At 41.3% G+C, this 10,030-nt stretch overlaps 1 long non-coding RNA gene across 1 annotated transcript in view; it reads left to right on the top strand.

Moving 5' to 3' along the window:
• The window catches only part of LOC114056539, a 31,707-nt gene extending 22,033 nt beyond the window's left edge, over window positions 1-9,674 (top strand). The window contains exon 3 of the long non-coding RNA XR_003571023.1: window positions 9,583-9,674. This is a non-coding gene — a long non-coding RNA (uncharacterized LOC114056539). The remainder of the gene's footprint in view (window positions 1-9,582) is intronic.
• Window positions 9,675-10,030: the final 356 nt, after the last annotated feature.

Here is a 10,030-nt window from a genome sequence, read left to right as displayed (position 1 = left end):
CGGTGGCAGCGAGGTCCTCAGGACGTAGATGGATTGCCTTACAGGGCTAACGAGCTCCATCTGCCCGGGGAGTGTCCTAACCGGGAATCGAACCCGGATCTCAGCGTTGACAACGCTGTGGTTTAGCCACTGCACCACCAGGGACACTCACCTGCCTTACTGGTACAAAGTTGTCTGGCAAGCTGCGCTCTTGCCCAACTCTGTCCCCAGCACTGGTCCTGCTTTGCTGTCTTTGTTTGAGCAGTGGGGGACAGTGGGGAGACTGTTCTGGCGAGGTCACTGCCCTGCCTGCTGTGCTGTCACCCTCAACACCTGGCTGGCCTTCCCATACAGAGCAAGGACAACTGGAAATGTGAGATCATCAGGCAGCATTTATTTTGAAGCTGAGAAAACACTAGAAACATTTCTGCCTCCTTGTATCTTGGAACAACCTTGTTTATTAGGTAACATTCTGGTGTACCTGTTGCTCTATATGCTGCTCAGGCAGAATATTAAGTCTCAATATATCCTACCTCATTCTAATAATGGAGGACAAAATATGCTTGTCTTTTGCATTTTTGTAAACAAACTGACAAATGTAGAAAGAGTTAGATGGGCCTGGATGATTTTGTAGTTTAAATAGAAGCCCATGTGAAATACAGGTAAACATAGAAAAGCATAAAGTCAAAGGGATGTTCTACCATTAGTTACGTAGAAAAAATTATATTTGATGTAGTGAGCAGCTATTCTCCTTCTGTGCTGTCTTAGTGTAATGATCTCAGAAGTCCAAGTGAACAGGAACTACTGCTTTGGATGTTCTTCATTCCTATTGACTGATTTTGGGGAAATTCCTTATAAATCAGCATTTTAATTAAATTGTTAAGGCAAATCTTTCTAATAGAAGCATAGTTGATTTAACATAGATGTATATCTTGAGCATGTATTTTCAGATTAATCATAAATTTGTTTTCTGAAAGTTGGAATTCTACGTGTTGAAACATGAACTTTTTGCATGCCAGAAAAGTGAATTTTTGAACTATGATGCTGTTTGTAGCCGTTAGAGAAGCAAAGAAACCATGTAGACACATGCATGTTTATGAGTGTAAATATTTCTTTGAGGAAATGCCTCAATTTGTATTAATTTGAAATTGTTTGTGAGACATTTCTGCAGTTGGTACTGTTGTTCTACCCCTAAGTACTTACTTGTTCTAGTCATTTTTTATGATTAAATACTGGAACCTGCAATAATTAGGCAGAACAATAATAAAGGTAATTTTTTTTTTACTGCACTGATTTTCTCACACTTCTCACAGTTATTTTCAGCTTCTATGCCTCACTTCTATGCCCCTTTCCTGCTTCCTTCTTTCCATCCTAATGTTTCATCTGTCTTTATGTCCATCTGTCTTCCTATCACCAGGAAATATTCTTGCTCCTAGCTCCTTGTCCACTGCCAGCCAATCTCCCTTATTTCTTCCCCACCTGAAAACTTCTGGCCAATATGCCATACCCAACTGCCCCTTTTCTTTCCTTCTTTGATCACATCGACTTGTGCCTCCTTTTAAATTATTGAGTTGAAAGTGAGAAATTTGAAACCAATATGAAACATTACTTTTGGGTAGCACACTGTTCATGGAAGGGCAATGTGACCTGGACTGTGTTTCTTTTCAGTCAACAATAAGTCTTCTGCTGGTAAGGATAGGAGCTGTTGTGTGCTGTGTTTTACTCTATATCATGCACTTTTCAGGGGTGGGACTGTTTGTGTCAGACATAGGACAGCAAGTGAGATCTGATTTGCAGTTGTACATCTTGAGAAGGACACATCTGCTCTGGTGTTTAATAACTTTTAACTGTTGTATAGTTTATAGTCTGTTTTCCAAGATATAAATCAATTACCTTTTAAAGGAAGTATGGATAGATTACAGGATAGCTGTTGCTATGCATTCTTGACATTCTGAAAAAGCATGTGGAACCAGTAAAGCTGCTGTGTGTTCCTCTAAATCTTAAGGCAAAATTCATAGTTCTGCTCATAAGTTTACATTGTTTGAAATACTTCAGAGAAAATAGCAGGTAAAGTAGTTCCACAAACACCTGCTAAAAACTCCTCAATTTGTGCTCCTGAGTATAATTATTATGTTGGTCAGGCAATAGAAACAAGAGACAGCTGATACTATATATAAGGGGCTTACTTGCACACATAAACTTCCTGCAGTACTTCTGTGGCTCATGGTTTTGTTCTACGATAGGTTCCCAGTGAATCATTCTTTTTCATTTTGAATATGTGTGGTAGCCCAGATTCTACTTCAGGAAAGAGACTTTTTTAAAGGCCCTCTGTCAATGCAGCACATTGATTTCAGATTACAATTTTCATATAAAAGTTCTTTATCTACCGAACTTGTTCTGGTTACTTGGAGTCAAGATTCTGCAACCCTCAGTAGTAAAGATACATCAGGCAGACTGTATGCACCAGCTGCAGAAATTGCTTCACATTGCTTGCAGATCTGGGGCACTACTTAATAGTTCTGTTAGTGATATATGAGACAAAGCAGCCAGGTAAATAGATGACACTAAATGCACAGAGAGCAGAAGTTTATTATAGGAATGTGCTACTTTTATAGAAATACTTCTCCGACTGCATTTTGATTTTAGTCTTATTAATGTAATTAGGAATGACAATTTTTTCCATTTTAAAATACACCTGACAGAAAAAGAGTAGGGGTAGGAAGAACCTTACAAAAGGAGAGGGCAGGAGAAAGGCAGAGCAGGGTACAGGTATTCCCTAGCAGATGATTTTTTGTACACACAACGTGAGTCAAAACCATCAGAGGCCTTATGTCTCCTGAATCCCTTCACTCCTGGTAATTCCAGTCCTTGAGTGTGTGGGCAGCACCAAGTAAGAAGACATTTTCCTGTTGAAGAGGAGAGAAAAATCTTCTGGGCTTTACTCAGAGCCACATTAAAAGAAGGAGAGCTTGCTTCCTTGTGATGGTACTTGTCACTGTCTAAGCATGTTATCCTTAGTGTATGCTAAACCATTTGCTTTCCATGTGTCATGGTTCTGGAGCGTGGGAAATAAAAAAACAATCTTAATGCATGAGGAGATTTTTCTGAATGGTAGCTGAATTGGCACAGATTTCTTTTCCTAGCAGAGAGCAACACTCCATGGACTCAAAACAATTAGGAAAAAATAGGATCACAGTTTATTTTTCTCAGAGGTTTGTAATAGGTGCCATGGCTTATCTGCTGGTGTTCCATTAGATCAGTGTATTTTGGCAGAAGCTTTTGTGCCTTATAAAGGCTGTGCCATATGAGATCCCAGCTACCGTACCTATGGAAAATGCCTGTAGGTCTTACATGTCAACAAACTATTGAAACACCTCATTTTATACCTGCCAGCATGCTCAGAAATCAAGTATAATGTTTTCCCATATAATTCTGGACTGTTGAAGAAGTATTTTTTTTGGCCAGTCTCTTCGCGAACGAAGAACCGGGGAAGGTCTTTCCACCTTCCAGCCTGCGCATTGGATTTTTTAGGTGAGACACAGTGTGCGCGGAACTGAGCCCACCTTTTAATCCTGAGGTTCATCTGCCGGGGCCAAGCACACTTGGACGGTGGCAGCGAGGTCCTCAGGACGTAGATGGATTGCCTTACAGGGCTAACGAGCTCCATCTGCCCGGGGAGGGGCCTGAAGCAACATTGAAGATGTTTCAAATAGACCTACTGTTTACATCACAGCTGGTTAGAGAAGGATCCCTGTACATCTGTCATCTGCCAAAGAGGATAATGTGTTTTGTAACTGGCATTTCTTATTAATATTGTAGGCAACAAACCTTTCAGTTAGGGCAGGAAACAAAAATAGGAGTCATTCTGATCCCAGCTCTGATGGTGTTTTGTACAGCCCAGGAAAACTGGCTTAAGCTGTCTGGCCTACTGACTTAATGCATTGTGTAATCAGAATAATTTTGTACTGTTTTGTCTTCTTCTGGTGAAAAAAAAACCACAAGCTGGGTGTCTTTATGTGATGGAGAGCTGCCTATGAACTAAAATAATGCCCTTGTAGAAAAACTCAGCTGCCTATTTGGAACTTCAAAATAAATGAGCCTCACTTACAAGAAGGGAAGAAGGGGATTTTGATGATATTCCTCCTTATCTTTTAGTTTCTATCATCATTAACAGCAAGGTTGACTGTGGTCCTCAGCCTGCTTGTAAAGTCAGTCAATATTGCTGAGCTCTATGAGGTAGAAGAGAATGAAACAAACTTTGGTCACTGCCTCCTGTGTGGGCTCTCCAATACCCATTTTTAACAGTCTTTCCCTAAAACAGCAAAGCTTTCCCACAGAAACTTGCAGAGAACAGAGAATTGCTTTCTACCAGTTGGTACTTAAACTTCAGTTCAAGGCTTTGAGATTCTTCATCTGGCCCTGATGATATCTCTTTGCTGCTCATTAAGCTCTACAACCCTATTAAATGTGCCAAGGGAGCTGTCTGTGAAGCAAATGCACACTTGCTTCTCGCAGTGGTGTTGCGGTGCCCTGAATGCTGTGTGGTTATCTTGAATGATAACATATTTGGCAGCAAGAAGAAAACGAACACCTCTGTGGAGATAGCAGAGAGAGGTGTGGATTTTTTTAGTGTGAACTCATGTCCCCCTTGTTTTTGTAGCTTTTTGTCTGTTGATGAATTTTAAAGAGGCCCTCGAGGATTTGGCACAGAATAAAAGCATTGTGCTGGCTTTTGGAGTCAGACTATCCCTTCACCTTGCTGCACACACAAACCTGGTTTGTGTTGCTTGTTTTTCTCTCAGCTGGACTGAAGAAGGAACTTGCAGAAAGAACAGTGAACTGGAAATTGTTAGCATTCTGAGAGTCACTTTTTTCTGACATTTTGATTTAGGATATTTCTGTAAAACTCTCTACCCATTATGGGTAACTAAGATTTTGTAATTGGTGCCACAAGCAGCTCAAGTGGATCCAACACTGTAGTACCTCATGCAGACTGATCTCCAGAAGCCATCAGTTTGTTCTGACAGACTTAGATATACTTATAATGTAGGCTGAATGTAGCTACTTGTTCCAGTCTTGGCATTTCTGAAGCTTTCTTGTCAAACTGACGGTGTTTTGACACTTTTCCATATATCATGGTTAATAAGCACATAATCTGTACAAGGGGGTAATGTTATTTGAAAATCAGAAGTTGATGAATATTATTTACTTATTAGAGAAAACTTCTGATTTAATTTTCACCTGTTTTAAGTTCTGATATAGCAAAGGATGTTTTCTTTCAGTAGATAATCCTTCCAATACCTAAGACCTGCCTTATTTGCTTTTTCACAACCAATAATTTTACTGTCACTAATTGTGCTTTTTTTTTAGGTGAGGCTCAGCTTGCGCAGAACTGGTGTTATGATATGGTATATGTTCTCAGACAACTACAAGAGAAGTGCAGAGAACACATGTTACCTTTGTTGATCTCACCAAGGCTTTTGATACTGTGAGCAGAAAAGGTCTGTGGCGGATTTTGGAACCTTTAGGATGTCCCCCCAAGTTCCTCAAAATGATCATCTCACTTCGTGAGGACCAGCGCGGTCAAGTCAGATATGGGGACGCACTTTCTGAGCTGTTTCCAATAGCTAATGGTGTGAAGCAAGGCTGCGTTCTCACACCAACCTTATTCACGATCTTCTTCAGCATGATGCTCCAAAGGGCCATGGCAGACCTCGATGATGAAAACGGTGTCTACATTCGATATCGTGCTGATGGGAGCCTATTCAACCTAAGGCGACTGAAGGCCCACACTAAGACCTTAAACCATCTTGTCCGTGAGCTGCTTTATGCTGATGATGCCACCCTCGTCGCTCACACAGAAGTAGCTCTGCATCATTTAACATCCTGCTTTGCAGAGGCTGCTGAGCTTTTTGGTCTGGAAGTCAGCTTGAAGAAGACAGAAGTTTTATATCAGCCTGCACCTCAGGAAGTCTTCCATCATCCCCATATCACCATTGGTGAAACAGCGCTCAAATCAGTCCAACAGTTTAATTACCTGGGGAGCATCATCTCCTCAGATGGTAAGATTGATGCTGAAATAGACAACAGGCTAGCAAAGGCGTACAGAGCTTTTGGTAAACTCCATAAGAGTATGGAGAAACAAACACCTGAAGAAAAGTACTAAGATCGGTGTTTACAGAGCCATCGTACTGTCTACTCTTTTATATGGATCTGAATCATGGGTCATTTACCGCCACCACTTGTGTCTCTTAGAACGCTTCCATCAGCGCTGCCTCCGTACAATCCTAAACATCCACTGGACTGACTATGTGACCAACACATCTGTCCTTGAGCAGGCAGCAGTCACGAGCATTGAGGCCATGCTGCTGAGAACTCAACTGCGTTGGGCAGGGCATGTCTCCAGGATGCAGGACCACCACCTCCCTAAGATCGTGCTATATGGGGAACTTGCTACTGGCTGCCGCAAGAGAGGAGACCCAAACAGGAGATACAAGGACTGCCTGAAACAATCCCTCAGCCTTGGCCATATTGATCACCACCACTGGTCTACCCTGGCCTCCAATCGGGAGGCCTGGAAACACACCATCTATAACACTGCTGCTGCTTTTGAGAACACACGCAGGATCACTCTCGAGGAGAAAAGACAACGCAGAAAGAATCGCGTCTTGTCGATATCACCTGGGGAGTCTTTCTGCTGTACGTTCTGCAACCGGACTTGTCTATCTCGCATTGGCCTTTTTAGCCATCAGCGCACTTCTAGCAAGTGTGAGTAGAGCCCTTCTCAAATCTTCGTTCGCGAAGCCCAGCCATGACTAATCATGCTCCTCTTTTTTTAGGAAACCTAGCGTATGAGATATTCACTAACTATTTAACAACCAAAGCAGATTTGCAATAACTGTAGTTCTGGCAGTGCTACTGATACATTTTCACTTATTGCATCTCACACTGTACAGGCTTTAACACTGCTGTTACCAAAGGCTTTTATTTTTAGTGCAGGCAATCCAGCAACCAGACAACTCTGTGGCAGCATTTCTGCTGTTCCTCCCAGTTTTTTCTTCCAGCTCTAGGCCCTCATGACTCCCCAGCACGGATCAGGGAAAGCCTCTCTCTTGCCCTCACAGCTGGGGCCAATAATTACAGCTGATTCTCAGTGCAGAGCAAGTGGGCAGGCAGGGGAAACTTCTTCAGCCCAGGTGGGAATTTGGGCCAGTGTCTGTCTATGCTGAGGCTGTGCTAGAAATACAGACTTTTACTGAACTTTACAGACACAGCATCGCAGCATAGCTCTTTAGTTAAGGACAGTTTGATTGTGCTTTTTACCTCTTTCTGTAGTTAGGAGCTCAAAAAGGCAGCTAGAAATAGCTAAAAGCAGTAGGATTTTACTTTTTCTGGGTATGAGTTGATAAGCAGATACTTTTCATATCTTAAGTACATATATTCAAGTCTTCATGTCTATTTAATGTTCTCAGTTCTGTCTACCCTTTAGAAGATCTGAAGCTGTTCAATACCTGAGGTGTTTCAGAGCTAGTCCTTAGTAACTGTGTTGGTGTAGTTCACTTTGCTCTACTGAAGTGGCCTTCTCTTTGCTCCAGGCTGTGGTAACTCAGGTACAAGCACAGACATGTTGCTGAGTTAACTGTTAATGGACAGAGTGGCCTCTTCAGGTCTGTCTGTATTAGATACTCTTTGGAGTAATTGCTTGCACTATATTAAAATACAGTTTGTGAGAAGCCAGTATTTGATCTGTAGTAGAGCTATGATTGTTCAGGTGCATTTTAGAATAACCTCTGGGCTCCAAAGACTTCAAAACAAACTCTAAAATCTGTTGTGCAGGAAACAGTAGTGCTAAGCATATTATATGGGGTAATGAGTCCTGAGTTTGTTTAAAAGAATCCTCCAGTGTTCTGTTCATGTGTCACAGAACCATAAATCTCCAGAGACTTTACCTGCTCGGATTGTAATCCCCCTTAAATCCCTTCAGCTTTCCATATGTGTGATAACTTAGCATTTTGGGTTTTTCTCTTTGCAGTGGTAGCTAAAACCTGGAAACATCTTTGTGTTGGTATTATAGCTGTACTCCATTACCAATAACCTCACTGCCAGGCTTTGCAAACACTCCTGCTTTCTGGAGGGCCAACCTCCCCTTGTACCACATCCATATAAAGCTCCCTGCTCAATTTTTTTGTCATCCTTTGAATCCTTTTATCTTTTGGCTACAAGTGGGAAGGCTGGAATTGCTGGTTTACTTGATCTCATTCTAATGTAGTTGCAGAGGTTATGGTGGTGGAAAAACTGCAGTGATATGCCTATGAATCAAGTCTAGGCTGTGTGATTTATATTTGGCATCTAGTTTTGTGGAAGGGGAAAGGTTGAGGTTCTGAGGGCTATCTGGATTTGTCTGTTTGGAACAATGATTGTATTTCAAGTCGTTATTACTCCTTGAGCAATATTATGTCCCCAAACTTATTTCAAGCACAGAATGATTCTCCAGTATGAACCAGCTCTGGAAATTTTTTTCCAATAATGTTTTTTACAAGACTTTAACAATGGTGAAATCTACCAAGTTACCAATACTCTACTAATCCTCTTGGAACATGACAATTATAGTTTCTAATATCACATAAATATTGAGCTATGTTCACAAGGGTTTGTCATCTCTCCCTCTTCCTCTTCCCTGATTGAATAGTGGAGAAACAAAGAAAATTCCATTAGCTATTGAGGAAGAATAAACTAGAATTCCTGTTCTTGCAGCAGCTGCTGGTAGCAGAGAGTGTAAAAAAAGGTGATGGCTCTGGGGTTGGGCTGGCTGTAGCTGCCACCCAGGAAAGAAAAGCTTTGTGTACTCCATGAGGAACACACAAATACAATTTACCCAGTTCTCCCATGTCACTTGAAGCTGGAAAAGTCTACAGAGTATCTCAGATCCCTGACATTTAAAAAAACCCTTAGCAGGAAAGAGGACCCCAAGCCCCTTTTCCTTGAAACTCCATCCACAAAGGTGTTGTGTTTTGCTGTGTGTGCCTTTGTTAATGTGGGGTTTTTTAAAGGGCAGTAAAGCTATAAAATTTTTCTCCTACTTCACGTTTTTCACGTGCTAGGATTTCACATGAAATTCAGGTTTGTTTCGCCCTTTGATAGCCCGTCCGAGTGATTTACACAAACTTTTACAGAGGCACCACCATCCCTGGTGCTTTGTTAGGAAGCCAAATCCCTCCAGGTGGCTTAGACAGATGCTCGCACCTTGACTACGCCCTAGTTTGTATACTGCTCTAATAGTTACTAATTACCTATTCAATGTCATTACCACGTTGCTGGTTTTGGCACAAAATTACAGAGCAAGTTACAACAGTCACACAGAAAGATCACTGTGTATTCTGCCAATAGTAGAGAATAAGAATTGTTAGGGTGCTTGCAAGGTATGTTGAGAAGTTGGTGTGTGTACTTATCTCGTAGAATGTGTGTTTATTTTGGACTTTCGGCATTCTTTGTGATTTGTTTCTTCACTGGAATTGAAGGACTTGAGCAATTACTTCTTTTTAAGTGCTAGAGGGCAGATCTACTTTGGAGAAACCGTATTTTGTTTCATTTTTTTTTTTACAGTTTGGGATCACTCAGAGAACCAAATGAAATCTCCTTGGACATTCTTCACAGATCTGTGAATTTTCAGAAGGTGTATGCTGAATATATTCCAAGTCAGGGTTACTCAGGAAAAAAAAAAGACACCTCCACCAAAACACAAGAAATTAATCCTTAACAAGATATAAAGGAGAATAATTTGTGTGGGTTTTCTTTTTTTTTTTTTTTTTGGTTTATTCCCCTGACCCTTCTGTGTATGAGAGACCCAGGGTTTTAAACCCCCTTAGTTCTCTTGTTCCTACCAAAAGTGGTTTCTAGTGAAAGTCCCATAGAAGGAGATGGTTTCAGCAGGGCTAATTATCTAGGACATAACTCCCTTTTAAGGCAGATGCTTCAAGTTTTGGTGCTACCACAGCTCTGTGTGTTGCCAGAGCTGCACTGCACAGGTAACCACACATGAAATACCTTTCGT

Source organism: Empidonax traillii, unplaced genomic scaffold (assembly GCF_003031625.1).
Source record: "Empidonax traillii isolate 1590-97213 ecotype Southwest subspecies unplaced genomic scaffold, ASM303162v1 scaffold95:size1152806, whole genome shotgun sequence".
NCBI lineage: Eukaryota > Metazoa > Chordata > Aves > Passeriformes > Tyrannidae > Empidonax > Empidonax traillii.
This window is presented reverse-complemented; position numbering and strand designations above follow the sequence as displayed.